Raw genomic sequence first — 16,039 nt, forward strand, 5'->3', positions numbered from 1 at the left:
CATTATACGTATGTACTTCTGGGGCCCCAGTATTAGATAGAGGGACATGGTTTTTACAGTTTATAATCTTAAATATTTTAGGATGCCTACGTAAATATCTTACAAATTGAAACATTGTAGTTCTAATGAAGAAAATCTCTAAATATTTTCTATATATACAGCGCTGAAAATTAACATGGTTTCCCGTGACGGCGAAAGTGACAGTGGTTCATCCGACGACGATTTATACAGCAGTTGTGTGGGTTCAGACATAAACATTGATGTTTCTTTGGATTCTTTTTCATCGGACACGGATGAGGATGATGATCCGAACTCCCAGTCGTCCTTAGAGACTTTCTCTTGTCAGATCAGCGATTCAGAGGGTCCCGGTTTTTGGTCCAGCGAATTGCATCCTGTGTCGATCGCACCGTTCTCAGAGGAAACTGGTCCAAGTCACGATTTGACGCCGAATGACAATATTTTGAGCTACTTCTTTTTGATGGTATCAGAGGATTTCTTTGAGAGAGTGTCCAATGGAACCAACAGGTACGCTGCTCAGGAACTCGAGAAAAGAGGTCACTGTAACGCGGATTGGTTTGACACGTCTCCTCAGAAAATCAAGGCGTATTTTGGCCTGCACGTCCTTATGGGCACCAACCAGCTTCCAAGTGTAGATATGTACTGGTCACAAAACAGGTTCTTAGGTACAGTATAAATCATTAGAACTAATGGAGCAAAATTCATGATGAATTCGAGTAGGCTAATTACTAGTGTCAGTAAACACGCATTCATAGTAGTATGCATATGTTCTTAACTGCAGAGTAGCAGGTGCGTTTTGAACAAATTATTTTTCATGCGATGGATTCAAAGACACAATGAGTATGAGCCGTTTCCGGAGATTGACCGAGTATCTACACTTAAATGACAATACAACTAAAGGCCCTGCAGGATCTCCTGAGTATGACTGGTAAATTAAAGTAACATTTTGTAGAATGCAGTTTACGTAAACGTGCATTATCACCAGTGTCAAAAATGTAAAAATGTCATCATTTTAGTGTTGAAACATTAGTTTTTGAAAAATAAAGTTTCATCATTGCAGTTTTGTGTACATACAAATTGAGTAACGCCAGTTACTCTAAATTCCTTATATTATGCGAGTACTTAATTCCGCGATTCCGGTGTTTTGTATCAAATCGCGAGAATATAAAATTGCGATCAGCAATTTTTTGTTATAATTTCCTATAGTTCAAAACTCTCTGAAAAATAGAAGCGAGGTTTTAAAATCCCCAAGAGTTGCTACTCGCGATTTTACGCGGAAATGAATTCCTTGCGTTTAATTAGGTATCAACAGTACCGAGTAATGAAAATGTGTATGCACACATCGCTGCAGTTATGAGACTGTATCTTTCAAAATACAAGGATCCAATGCTTATATTTACATTTTTAAACTTCTTGCCTCTTCTGCATTATATATCTGATAAATAACTTAAAAAGCTAACAGTGTTCAACATTTGTGACATTTTAATTAAACTAATAACTTTAACCTTTGAGTACCCTGTGTGTGTTACAGTGTTGCAACTGCAGTAGCTTTCAAAACACTTTAAAAGCAAAAAAATATTTCGAATATAAATATCTATAATTCAAAATTTGTTTTACAAAAATATGATTTTGTTCAACAAAACATATTTGGCATTAAATGTATTACAGGCTCCAAAAGATACGCCCATTGATAGAGATGACTCGGAGAAATTTCCAGAGGTATATGAAGCCTGGACAGTGTCAGAGCATAGATGAGGGGATGATACGCTACAAAGGTCATTACTTCGCAAAGCGGTATACACCATGTAAACCTATCAAAAGAGGAATGTAGGTATTTTTTCTCAATGATTTCTTTTTTTGCTATTTCCAAAGATCTATTTTATTAAAGTTGAAATAATTTATCTAAATGCATGAAAACAAAGCATTTAAGAAAAGCATATACGAAATAAATGACAAGAACCTCAAACAAAAAGGACTAAATCCCATATGAAATGTATGTACAGTGTACCTTGCTTATCATAAATGACCTTGGTTATATTTATGTCTGAAAAAATAAACAGCAATAGGACATATAGACAAAATATTTAACCCCCATCATATTAAAAATACAGAAAAAATCTACCTAATAGCCTAGGGAGACTTTATTTAATTTACTTTCTTATTATCTGGAATAAAACGTTTGCGCATAGGGAAGATGTGGAAGGGGGGTTAAATGTAGCCCAAGGACTACTGCCTCCATCTGTCCTAAATCAGTCCTGCTAAGAAAATGCTTTTTATGAAATATCTCTGGGTTTGTTCTGCTCTGGGGTTTTTTTATTATCATTGAGACAAATACATGACTGGCTGATGATGTAATGGAAAAGGTTAGGTGCACATTGTCATGGCCATAAACAACAATGAATTATTTTTTAAATTATGTCTTGTAGGTCTGGATGAGGTGTGAACCAAATGGATATACCAACAATTATAAAATCTATTTGGGCAAGCATGACGAGATGCAAGGACAGTCTCTTGGAGAACGGGTGGTTAAACATTTATCCAAACCACTTGAATGGAAAGGTCACCACCTTTTCTTTGACAGGTAACAAACTAGTCTTTAATGCTTTTATCTCTATGTATATACTAACTTTACTTACTTGCTCGGGGGAGGGGGTTTCCTTGCAGCAAACATTTCTCTTACATATAAAAAATGTATATGAAGCTGGTCACCCTACTTTTCTACTTTTCAGGGAGCATATGGAAATTGAATTGAAAGGAAATTAGCAGTGAATTTGAAGTTATAAGTACAATAGGCAACCCCCCCCCCCCCCTTTTCGAGAAATTGTAATTTTCCAAAATTTCATTTTCTTTCCTTTGTCTGCCCTATTCCCCACTTTCAAAAGTAATGCTATGTCCACCAGTTACATGTATACCGGTATATGAAAAAAATAGTAAACCTCAGAATAATGAAATGCATACTGATACAACTGCTGACAATATTGTTATGTGACATTTTCTATTTATAGGTACTTTAAATCAATCCCATTGCTTCAAAATCTTGAAATTAATGGTATTTATGCTTGTGGTACCATCAATACCAATCGCAAAGGATTCCCTCATGAGCTGAAGAACCCAACTTTTAGTGGTCATGGTGATACCGAGCAACTGCAACATGACAATTTGGTTTTAACAACATGGAAAGATGCCAAATCAGTAAGTGACTAATTTAAGATTGTTGATGGGAGTGTATATTGTTGAAAAAAGCATGTCATCCATTTGGTAAATCATCATTTACTTTACAGGTTCATATTGTTTCAACCACATCAGATCCACTTGGAGATGGTCCAACACATCGTCGAGTACCTGGGGGTGAGGCCATACTAATACAGCGGCCATCAGCTGTTGCTGCCAACCAGGAGAACTACTATGGTGTTGAGCGTGCCATGCAGTATCGCTCCAATTGTCCCATTGGTCGACAGTCAAGAAAGTACTGGAAGTACTTTATGAATTTCATCCTGGAAGTGGCCCTGGTCAATACATTTCTCCTTTGGAAGATGACCCCTGGTGTGGTGAAACCAAGGAAACATTATTCTTTAGATGATCTTCATGTTGATGTTGCCATGAGTCTTATTGAATATTTTTCTAACAGGAAGCAGCCTAGGCATTTAGGAAAACAATTGATCACAGCAGCAGGTTTGAGTGAGCATCACAGCATGAAGTTAGATCGACCTCGTGGACGGTGTAAATGGTGTGCAAAAGAGGGCAAGAGGAGGGATGTCGTTTATGGATGTGACAAGTGTATGGTACATCTTTGTCAGGGTGCTTGTTTCCAAGCACATCATGTGCATAATCAGCTTCCAGTTTTGTAATGAATGCATATGATGATCAAAGTTTGCATATTGCTTTATTCATTGTTACTGTCATTTGTATCTTTATTGTATGTTACATAAGTAACTGTATTATTTATTATGTTATATTTCTCCTTTAGAAGCAATTTACTAATTATAAATTAAGAGAGAGAAAAAAGAGAGAAAAAGAGAGCGAGAGATTTTTGATTATAACTTCTAATCTGAAAATGTTAGAACATAATTTAGTGATACCATATAAAGCACATGCATTATATAGGATATATGGTAGTTGATTGCCATATAAACAGGAATGTATTTTGAGGGTAATTGCTGTCTTTGAATGGATTTGATAGAATGTAAGTATCATAAACATTTCAAGATTGAGTACATTCTTGTTAGGGTTACATTTTACTAAATGTTACATGTACACATGTATATAAACATTTGAATACTTTAGATTTGGAGTCGCTGTGAATTTTGAACACATCAATGTATTTATTTATTTTTTTATTTACTATCATTATACCATATCACATTTTTTTCTCTTCAAATTTGTTTTAGTTGAATGTATCAATGTCTGCAAATTATCCATGAAATACAGCATTATAATCATGAATGTATTTCAAAGGTTTCCTTTATTACTTGATAATTATTTGTCTCCTAAAGAATTACACTGGTATATCACTATATGCGTTTAGGCCCATACATTGACATAAATTTGAATTAGTGCTGGTATTTAATGTGTGTGTAATTCCATTTACACGTAGTTAAGAAGTAATTTTTTGTATATGAAGTGATCACACCTAATATAGAATTAATTAGACTGGTATATACAATGAACTAAGAGTTTTAATAGGTTTCCCAATGTTAATTCATGCTTTGTTAGATACGCTTACTTTGACTGTATGAGCTCACTCTCCACATGCAATTATACTTAACCATTGTCTATTCTTGTCAAAGCTAAGATACTTCAGGGGTTTCCTTTGATGTTTTGTGACATGTAAACTGGTTTTCAATAAAATGTTGCCATCTTCTTGCTATTACCACCCTTTGCGTGAAGTTTGATGGCTGGCAAACAGTGTGTTCTTGAAATATTGTTCGTTTTTTGATATGGACAGAACTATATGTAATAATACATAGAAATTAACCTTTGACCTTTTAGAATTAATTAATGATATTTGAAGAGAGCAGGGGTATCAACTTATAATCGAAGTTTTATAATTATCAATAGACTCGCAAGATATCAGATGGTCAGTTAGATGTATTTTACTATAACCATTTAGAATACATATTTCTGTTATCATTTTTAACGGTGCCAACGGTAAAAAAAGGAAAGGCTAAAAAATTACTATAACTAAATTTTTTAGCACACAAGGATAATTGCATAAATATTTGATAAAGTTTCTTTTACAAAGTATTTAACATTAATGCATGTTTAATCATGTCAAAACACTCAAAATACATCAAAGGTTGTGTTCGTGACCATATTGTGTTGCCATGGTTACCATAAGGTTGTGACACACATCATAGTATGAACCCTTGGTATATGACCTTTCATAATATATATGGGTTACCTTATGTAAAGTCTTTCAGAAAATGTCATAAATTTTATTTTAAAATTGTTTGCTAAATTCATACAAAAACTGTCCAAACGGTTGCCGTTAAAGGGTTAAGTTTCCAGTATTAGGTCAGAGGTCACTATTCTAAAAATATTGAATCTACATCATCCAAGGTTGTATGCATAATAATCTCACAAATTGTAGCATTGTAGTTCTCAAGGAGAATAATTTTAAACTTTTTCTTATTTACTTTCAAGTAAAACCTTTAACCTCTCTTAGGGCCAAATGTATTGGTCCGAGGGTCACGCGTTTACTCCAAAAATATCTAAAATAGCCACGGATGCTTGCATAGAAGTTCTAAAAAACGTGTATGCGCTCTAGTTCTTGAGTAGAATATTTTTCAAACAGGTTATATATTTCACTGTTAACTTCGAACCCCGCCTGGGCCCCGATAATAATCTTAGGTTCACCGCTTCCACAATTCAAAATCTTTACAATTTTAGGATGCTTGCATAGTGATATTACAAATCATAGCATTGCAATTCTTGAGAGGAATATTTTAAGTACTTTCCCCATATAAAGTGCACTTCTATGTTAAAGTTTGAACCCCTACTAAGGTCCCAGTAATGGTCCGGGGATGACGGCTTTAACCGTTTAAAGTTTTCACTATTTAAGGATCCTTGCGTAGTAATCTAACAAACTGTATCATTGTAGTTCTCGATAATATGTTTACACAATAATCATGTTTCCTATATATCACATTGTCATACTTAGAATCCGTCTTGGTGTTCCAGTGTTAGTCCGAGGTCACAATTTTAAGATTTAGAATCCACAACAGCCAAGGATGTATGCATGCAGTACCAGCAACGTTAATTTTTACAATCTTATTGTTTCGTGTGTATATACTTTTCTATCGTGCGTTAATCCTATCAATTTTAATAGTTTATTCTACCGTGTTAAAAGTGTTGTGTCTTTTCATAAGCTAGTATTATTTCAGAGTTACAATTCGTTCAGTGCGCCGTATACGAGAGAGAGAGAGAGAGAGAGAGAGAGAGAGAGAGAGAGAGAGAGAGAAAGAGAGAGAGAGAGAGAGAGAGAGAGAGAGAGAGGATGTTTCTAAGTTTTAGAAAGAAAATCTTACAGTAAACATAACATAAACTTCTTTCCCTTCAATAGTTCTGTACATTTGGAGAGAAATGATCAGTTGAATAGGCTGTAAAATGTAATTTGAGTTTAATTTGATCAAATGTGTAAAAGATGAATATTATTTTAATTTTTAACCTGTTATTATCTGACGTTTCCCCACGGTTTGTAAATTTTCGGGTGTTTGTTTTGTTTATTTTTTTTATATTTTTTTTTATATTGCATGCTAAACACATACATTGTGTCCATGATCCCGGACCCTTTTTGAAGGTTTGTAGGCAATTTGATATTTTAACAAGATACTACAATAGGAATCACCCCTACCCCTTATTCTAAAATTAAGACGTTTTGTGACAATATCTGTTTTTAACCATTTAAAAAGTAAATCATTCTTTGGATTTATTAATTCACACGAACAGAATAATTATACTTATTAACCGCTTATGATTTTGTGCATTTATAGTTCAGAAATTGAAAATGTTAAATTTTCCCAAACTAATATTAGGAAAATATCTACTTTAGAGCCGTAAAGTACGGGAAACAATATCTATTGTATCGCGTCAGACGTCACAATTGATAAATGACATCATATCATTATGCAATCAAATTAATTATGACGACATAGTAGAGTTAGCACATCAAAGCATCATTATAATGATAGTTAAATGATTAGTGTCCTGTCCCCATTCAAACTTCAGCCCATTTTGGCTTAACGCTACATAAGAAAGTATTAGAATGCATTATGAGATATTGTCAAATAAGTTTTCTTGATAAATCTATAGGCAAAGCTCGTTTTTTTTTATACATATACGTATTTCTTTGTTCATATTTGGGGCTCCAGTTTTGGTCCAGGGGTCACGATTTTTACATATAAAATCTTAACTATATATATATATATATATATATATATATATATATATATATATATATATATATATATATATATATATATATATATATATACACACACACAAGCTTTTGTGTAAACATTGGCATTTTTAGGGCAGTGGTTCTTTAGAAGATTTTTAAACATTTTCCCTAGTGTGTATTTAATGTTAAGTTTTGAACCCCAATGGGGCCCCAGTGTTGATCCAGGGGTTACAATTTTTACAATATCAAATATTTTCTGTACATATAAGCTCTATGTGTAAATGGTGGCAATTCTGGTGCAGTGTTTCATCAGAAGAAGATTTTTAAACAGTTTTCCTACGTATTTCTTTGTTACACTTTGAATCCCGCTCGGGGCCCAATTGTTAGTCCGCTGTCTCATTTTTTTGTTATTTATAGAATTCTAACTATGTATTCAAGCTTTTTGTAAATATTAGCATTACTGGTGCAGTGGTTTTTGAGAAGAATTTATTTTTAAAATACACACGCTATATTCACTGTTTCGCAATTATTTCCTTGTTAAAAATCCTATTATTTTACAATTTAGTATTCCCTATCCATAAGGATGCTTTGTACCAAGTTTGGTTAAATTTGTCCCTTAGATTTTAGAGTAGAAGGGGAAAAAATGAGTTTAAACTTGCTTTTGTGTATGCAAATTGCGCGAAAGAGAACTGAAGATTCGTATTGTGATTACTCTGAACTGCGCAGCTCTAGACGTAAACTGAATATTTAAGAACTAAAGGAAATATGAAACACAGTCATTGGTACATGTATCAACTCTACAACCATATCTCATTCTGGTTTTTTTATTCTTTAAAAATGTATTTCTATATCAGTGTAATTCAGTAGCTGAATCTTGTACAATTAAGTTGTGGTTGTGTTTCAAAATAGGGTACACTATTCTTAAAACGAGCGTCAGAAACTATCGGGTATTTCATAAAAAAATATTTAAAATTCATTTATTTTCTTTACTTACAAAAAATAATAAGATAAAGGTAATGAGGCATTCAAAAATCAAATTAATTACCCAACATTTACAGCAACAACTGAAAAGTTATGATTTCTTTATCGTTTTGTAAAGTTGTAACAAAAAATTGAACAGTCAAGTTATTACTACTACAAGAAGTTGGAAATCGATAAATATCGTTCTTGCCACAACCTGTTGTTCTTCTACACACATCGTAACACATAAAAACATTAACACAATAACATACCAAGTAATCACATCATATCCACTCACGATTGGAAAATTACTATGGAACATTACCAAGTGATGTTATAAGGCCTTTATCTGAGTGCAAAATCTATTAAATTATTTCAATCTTATGTTTTGGTTTCGTTGAGTAAGGAAACCGGATTATATCGAAAATCCAATTACACAAAAAAGGACAAATTACACGTGTAAGACAATGCAATCTTAGAAATATTAAAAAAACTCAGCATTCAAGATTCTTGAACTACATAGACCTTTCTACAATATCTAGAAATAGAGAAACTGATCGAAAACTCTCTTACCGGGATCACTAGCATCAGCGGGTAAAACAAATGTATACAGAAGAAACATGATTCGAAAATTTCCAGCCATCTGAAAAGAAATATCTATTATAATTCGTGAATCAATGTCTAACTTAAGTTTGCTTTTAATGTACAACCAAAAAAAACAACAAGCAAACATAAACAAAATTTAACATCGATATCTAATTTGGTATTATACAGGGAAATGTACATCAGGCTTAGTCTTTATATATATACCTCATACGTGTGGTGTATATTACCCGTGTGATAAACCTTTGCTATATCAAACGGGTGATGCTATATCAAATACTTCCGGTCCGAACTATTTTTGACACAGCCCCTCGCTTCAACGCTTCAGTGACCTATATGTTTTTACGAAGATTTGCTAGTACTTTCAACATAACTATATTTACTACAAAAATTGATATAAAAGGGATTTTGTCAAAGATATAAATTACAAATATGAAGGAAAACACATAACTGCGTCGCATAGGCGTCTGAACCGGAGGGGTGGGGGGTATTGTGAATTAAGGCGGGGGGGGGGGGGGGGCTTATACATAACCTTAACCACAATTTTGAACGTTATAAACAACCGTAACCACAGATTTTTGATGAGTTTAGCCCCCTTTCAACTTTCAATTTGCTTTGTGATTTTTATAAAACTGCAAATTACGTTAACTATCAAGGAGTTCATCCTGACGACGCGATGAAAACAGAGCGCTCTGCTTGTGTTTATATACAAGACCTTACCAAAATAATGTTTCATAAGAAGTTTATTCCACCACCAGTAAGCATCCTTATTCACTTTAATTTCGAATCATAAGGTTAGTGTTTGTTTTATAGAACATCAACAACTGTTCCTCGTTCGAGTCAATTCAAACTAACGAGCATTCGCAACTTCGTGTAGGTCAACAAACTTGATTATTCGAGTCTTCTAATCGGAATTTCCATTTAATCAAGTGAATAAGCTCTAAGAAAAATTATTTAGAGCTAAATAATTATTTTAAGGTTTATTTCAGTGAAACTTTACATTAAAACAGTTAGATTTATCTCAGGAATGGCGTACTAAATTGTTTTGCGCAAGGTCACAATAGCCGCATAACACAACGTTGCATCATTGTTTTTAATCTTTGAAAAAAAAAACAATTCGGGTCACATAAGGGACTGTCTCAAATGCTTCATAATATAAATCAAATTGTATGAGATAAATAGAACATCTATGATTGTGTGATTTTATATTTGCTTTATCCAACTCGTTGAAATGGTTATATTCGCTCGGCAAGCCTCGTGAATATATACACCATTTCAACTCGTTGGATAAAGCAAATATAAAATCACACAATATAGATACTATATATATATATATATATATATATATATATATATATATATATATATATATATATATATATATATATATATAAACAATAAATTAAATGCAATTGTGGGGTTGAAATCTTACCCCAACTCTCTCCCTTTCAACAAAACGCCGGTATTCTTAATTATGTGCATGAAATTTCAAGAATTCAAAGGGGCCTCTATATTCATCATAAGCATGTTGTCACTCAACCTGAAAAAGCACAACAGAAAAAAAGATTATTAAATAAGTAAATAGTTACTATATGACCATTTAGGACCCTTTGACCCTTGGGCTATAAATTTCCACATTTTGGTAAACAAATCCTATCTTAATCATGCATTAGTCTCCTCATTTGAAATTTAGAAGAATCCATGACTATATGGGGCCCTTAAAGTATACAGTTGTCAAACCTTCAGCGAACCCAAGTTACATTTTGGCTACATTTTTTTTAAATTACAAAACATTTAAGTTGGTGCTTACATATATAGTTTTCTAGGATGAAAAATAAGTCGACAAAATGACACACTTCTATCATGTGTAAATTATGGGTTTACTAGGTGGGTATAAATTCAAAATTTACAACATGGCACTCCGGTTAAAACTACGAAGGGAAAATACTCAGCTATGTTAAGGGCGTCCTTAAAAAAATAGCTATATTTATCACATGAAATGTTAGCCTTTGAACAATCTTGGTATTCTACTCCAAAAAATTGTTAAACAAAGTGATATTTTATCGATTATACAAATTAAATAATTTGTTATCGCATGAGCAATTTTTGAGTCTCTTGGGAATACCCTGTCATGTGATACTGCTAAAAATAGATGAACCAGGAATAATACGAAAAAATGCAAAGTGCAAGGGCATAACATAAACAAATATAGTTATTTCTGTTTCTAACTTGTAAAATGAACCTTCAAAATTTCGAAAAGTGCTGGGAGCTAAAAATATTCAAGTAAGAACAATTATTAAATTCAATGTAAACAGTGTATGAACAGCAGTTTACAGGGATTTCCCGCAATTAACGCTTATTTATATCAAATGCGTAGCGATTTCATACAGCTCCCAGCACTTTTTGATATAATGGGGATACAATGGTAAGACATGGAAATTTTCAATATATTTGATCAAGTGTATGCCCTTGCACTACTGCATTTTATCTGACCCATTTCACTTTCAGCGTCATTTGCGTGCAATTCAAACGCAATACTGACTAAGATCATGATTTTAATTTTCATTCTCAAAATAATTAAACGCTGTGAATTTCACTAAAATAATGTTAAAATGTTGTTTCTGTTCACACCAATCATCATTACAAAATTGTTGAAATTGGAAGAAAATAATTTCATCAGTTGCCTCTATTTGGGGGGGGGGGGGGGGGTGTAAGTGATGAGTTTGTAATTTACACATTTATGTTTCATAATGATTTATGTTACTATGCTGGTGAATAAATTCTTTTAATGTATAATCAGGTTTACTTGTATTATAATTGATTATTTAGTACTAATTAAAGAAAGCAAGAAGAAACAATATATCAATATAACCAAGAATTTATTTTAATAATCAACTTTACAAATACTATAGAGATTGATTTTCTGTGACAAACTGTTCAACAAGACTAGTGTTTTCTGATTTTAGTATTTTTCAGTCATAATGTGTAATTTATGGAAATTGACAATTCTTCTTGCACACTACATGTTCTTCTCTTCTGTCTTTTTGATATTAGGAGGTAGTCCAGTTGATCAGAAAACCAATACCTGAAATGATGAATATATATCAATTCCAAATTTCATTTCAATAGATTAGATATCAATGCAAATTATTATAATAGGTTACATTAGTATCATTATCAAAATGATATTTAAAAACAACAAACTACACATGAAGTTGAAGTTAGTGAGTAAAAGAAATATTTATATAGTACCTACTTTTTATCAACATCCCAACAAGTGTTTTCAGTGGACCATCTACTGCCTAAGTAACCCTGAAAATGAATAATGTGTCATAAATAGCTAGCTATTGTGTTAAAGATAACATGAAAACGAAACAATACTCTATTATTGGGCATATTAATGGCGGTTTCAATGTCAGTGATATTACAACAGGCATATTCAAATGTTTATTCTCTAAAATGTGTGGAAATTCAGTTTGAACACACTTTAATTTTGTCTTAAGGATGACGTTTACTCAGAATGAAAAAAAATTCCACTGATGATAATGAAAAACCAACTAGTGTGTGTTATAGACCTTTTATTGTAGTGTTATTTTTCATTTTCAAAAAAGTAGGTCAATGACCTACTTTTTGAGTTAATGTCCATTGTATATTTTTGGAAAATTAAAGGAAAATCACTGAAAATTTTATACTATGATTGAGATTTTCTTAATTGTGAAAATAATACAAAATGCTCAACACTTTTGAAAATGAAATACAATTTATGAATGGCAGTGACACTAAATACATACAAAGCATTAAGTTTTCCTTCACAATTTTTATAAATATTCCAGTTCGAATTTCCTCTATCACTTTTCAAATTCCTACCCATTTTTGATCCAATTTTACAAAAAATTGAATGATGATAATACAAAAACATTTATAGTATTAAACTACTTATATTGATCTTATTCTGTTGGCATATAATTTATATGAGGTCAATGATCAAAATTTTGAGATATGGTGTCTTTTCTCGTTTTTAAGCATATTTCAATATTTTTTAAATTCATGCCATACGGTAATTATAATGAATAAATGAGGTAAAACTACCAGAAAATATGCTAAATTATATAGACTAAATAATAAAATCTTAGCTTTTAATATTAGAGTACTTCCAAAAATGTTTTGGCAGAAAACAAAATCTGCAAAATTTGGTCCGAATTTCCTCTGTTTGGCTAAAAGTCTATTTTTGTTTTGGCATAATTCCATAATAAAGTAGAAATATCGAATGTTATGTCAATAATAATTCATTTCACAGATACTTTTTGTGTTTAGAACAAATTTTACTCATGACATTGAACTTTATAACAATCCGTATGCGAGAACTCAAACCCTGAGTAAACGTCATCCTTAAATAAAATTAATTAGATCTTCATAAAAGAAAACTGAATAAAATAACACATTTCGATTTACTTAAACAACATTACAATCTTGTCTATAATCATTCCAGATCCTCACAGTAATCTTTGTAGTGCTAGCACATACAGTGTTTGGCCATGGACTTTTTATTGTGTACTTTGAACATGGAGGAAATGCGATCTAATATTATCGCGATATGAGACCAGTAAAAAGCTACAATGAGCCTCAATGCTCTTTATGATCAAAACTAGCGAAATGCAGAACAATTACTTTGCCTGACTGAGTCACCAAACTGATGTTTGAACACAATATTACATAAAAAACAAATGTAAACAAGTAAACAAAATCGAAGCCGAGGAATTTCACTTCGTTTCCGTTCCATCCAACAATATTAGGTAAATAAAACAATATCTAGGGGAAGTACAGATAAATCATACCTTGTTCAGTTGAATCCTATGCCGATTTTTGTCCACGCTGGTTGTAAACGAGTTAAATTCCGAGATATATCACTGAAGTCCACATGTTTATTCTGATCACAGCTGCAAGCGCCGATGTGACGTAGTCAACCTCGACACGTCATCAGACGACTTAGGAATTTCATGATTTCGCGAGATATAAAGAATAGTTTATGATTTTATTTCAGTACACCTTTCTTGAACCATTCAAACCCAATCATTAATCATATTCATTTTGGTAGATGTTTGTTAATTACCGAAATACCCATATCTCGTAAAATCTCATGAATAAGGGGCGGGGCTTATGCAAATTTTTCTAAATCACACGTGGTAGAATTCTTAGACCTTCCTTAACATAGCTGAGTACACACAAGGCGAGCAAAAATCACAAAGACTCGCAAAGCATTTGGGTGTGCATTCATTTATCTAATTACTCACTTTGTAAAAAAATAAGCAATTCAAGTTTTTTTTCATGAATATATATGTTACTAGCATGGTACATCTTTGAGACAATGTCAGTAATCATTGAGCTTTGTCCATATTATAAGTGGAAAGTGTAAAAAATTGTTTTTTCCTTGATATTGTTATGTTGATTAATAAAGGTAAGAGGTATTTTAGAAATGTGGCATTTTTGGCCACATGGTCATTGTTTCCATGGCAACAACCAAAAAAAGACAAAAACACTAAAATACCAACAAATCATCAAATTTGTAAAAATAACATTGCATATCAACATAAAATTTTGTTTAATTTGAAAAAAATTGATAACACTAAATTTTGCATTCATTTGGAAATCAGAATGTCAAAGTATTATTTCCCAAATTGCTTTTTTAACATTTTTCATTGTAAAATTTAAAGTATTTTTAAAAATTAATTTCTCTAAAAAGCAACCTGAATTTGTTTTGATTCTATATTAGATAAAAAATTCTTACATTGGTTTATAAGATTTATCAGTGAAAAACGGTAGTCAATGTGTATAAAAGAAATAACATTAAAAGCAAAGTAACCAAACTTTGATTTTGAATATGTAATATTACCCCCCTTTATGGAACTCTTCTGCGGCGGAGGTTTAATTAAACTAACAGGAAGTGGAAACCAAACATGTTGTCTGCTCAGTTTGTTGTAGTCTGCTTGAATTTGCAGAGGACTTACAGCAACTTGTAATGGTAGGTGATATTTTATAAATATGTCTGATCTATGCCAAAACTATTTAATGTAAAACATCTATATTGCTTCATAAACGGATAAAAAATTTGACTTTTTGATTAATTTTACAGGGAGTTGTGGTTGCTTGATGTTTGTTTAAAATTGCAGAGGAATGACATCTGATTCAACTTGTAAAAGTAAGTGTTGTTCCTTCAACATATATGTGATGAGTTTAGAATAATTTCAATTAAATTGTTAATTTCTAAAATAAAAATACATTCTTTACCAATTTTACATAGATTTTTAGAAGGATTGGAATGACTCATGAACTTTGTCTTAATTGTTTTAATTGTCTTCCGCTTGAAGTTGCAGAGAAATGACAGCATCTTTTGAAAATATGTGTATCGACCAGCATTATGTCTACAGATTCATACTAAGTTAAAAAATGTGAAATAAGAAATTGCAAAGTAAATTTTAAGATTTTGACCATATTTTTTTATTTTGAGTGAAAATTGTAAAACTGTCAGTGGAACAAAAATTAAGCATTAGTAGACATAACTGGGAATGTAGAATTAAAAAAAATATGCCTGCCAGATTGATTATATCAAAAGTATGTGTGTTAAAACTTTTGATTGCATCATTACTTGACCATGCAGTGGGCATTTGTGAAAAAAAAATAGTTAAGTAACGATAAACACATTTACAAATGAGTTTTAACATCTTATTTAGATATGTCCTTGGTGTTGGGTGGAGGTCAAGTAGGATGTGTTTCCTTGGATGGACATTTAATCATCAAAGCAAGAGCAATTCAAAAGGAACCATAACAAAAGAGCAGTCATTCTTCCTGAAGAAGTATTATGATTGTCTTATTAGAATTGGTTAAGGTTTGTCAATTATTTTGGTTATTATGGCTTTGAGATTAAAAACACGGAATCTTTATTTCTATATTCTCTCTCTCTCTCTCTCTCTCTCTCTCTCTCTCTCTCTCTCTCTCTCTCTCTCTCTCTCTCTCTGTTGATAAATAAAGCCTAGGACCAGTAGTCTTTCAAAATATATTGGC

General features: G+C 32.1%; 1 long non-coding RNA gene and 1 pseudogene across 1 annotated transcript; one reads left to right on the top strand and one right to left on the bottom strand.

Annotated features, from left to right (window-relative positions):
* Positions 1-1,709: 1,709 nt before the first annotated feature.
* LOC128183022 (piggyBac transposable element-derived protein 4-like) lies at positions 1,710-3,866 on the top strand (annotated as a pseudogene).
* Positions 3,867-11,915: 8,049 nt separating this feature from the next.
* Positions 11,916-14,193, bottom strand: LOC128185765 (uncharacterized). Its single transcript, XR_008243839.1, has 3 exons — positions 13,816-14,193; positions 12,237-12,292; positions 11,916-12,065 (listed from the first exon to the last, which is right to left on the bottom strand). It is a non-coding gene; the product is annotated as an uncharacterized LOC128185765 (long non-coding RNA).
* Between the last annotated feature and the right edge of the window lie 1,846 nt (positions 14,194-16,039).

Source organism: Crassostrea angulata, chromosome 5 (assembly GCF_025612915.1).
Source record: "Crassostrea angulata isolate pt1a10 chromosome 5, ASM2561291v2, whole genome shotgun sequence".
NCBI lineage: Eukaryota > Metazoa > Mollusca > Bivalvia > Ostreida > Ostreidae > Magallana > Magallana angulata.